Genomic DNA, 640 nt, shown 5'->3' on the forward strand with positions numbered 1-640 from the left:
AAGTTTCTGTGTCCTTGATGCTCACGGCAAGAAAAGTAGTGGAAGTCATCCTTGCTATCTCTGAGAGCCAGTTCCCTCCTTGGGCTCTTGTGGATGAGGTTTTAGTGCCAAGCAGTCAGGGTAAGATAAGACACACCCTTCTAGAGTAGGCAGTTACAGCAAAAATATTCAAAAAGACCATTACTATTGTTGATGTTGACGTTATGACATTATGTTACTTTATGTTATATTGGTGTTATAAGTGGAATAATCCACAGAGACATTTCAGAGTTAAGACTTAAGAGAGGGAGACAAGGGTGGACTCAAGACTCCAGGAGAAGGGAGAAATACGACTGAGGCAGATAAACCTGGTTGTGCAAGAGATCTTGAACATTGTAGGAAACGTAGCAGAGTTTTCACTCAGTTCCACCTTCCAAGAAGCTGAAATCTAAGCACTTTGAACTTCCAATACCTCCCTTACCCCACCTCTTCATTGTCTCTTTCCAATTCCCCTTCTCCTCTACTTTCCTTTCCCTGCCTTCACACCCATTTCCTCTGCTCTCCTCACAATTCTCCTCCCACTCTCCGCCCCGCCCCCTGCCCCTCCACCCTCTTTATTTTTCTGTGACTGAGCATAGAGAGGAAATCTACAGTGAGTCTA

The sequence above is a fragment of the Elephantulus edwardii genome, unplaced genomic scaffold (genome assembly GCF_000299155.1).
Source record: "Elephantulus edwardii isolate Elephantulus edwardi_28Jun2011 unplaced genomic scaffold, EleEdw1.0 scaffold00044, whole genome shotgun sequence".
NCBI lineage: Eukaryota > Metazoa > Chordata > Mammalia > Macroscelidea > Macroscelididae > Elephantulus > Elephantulus edwardii.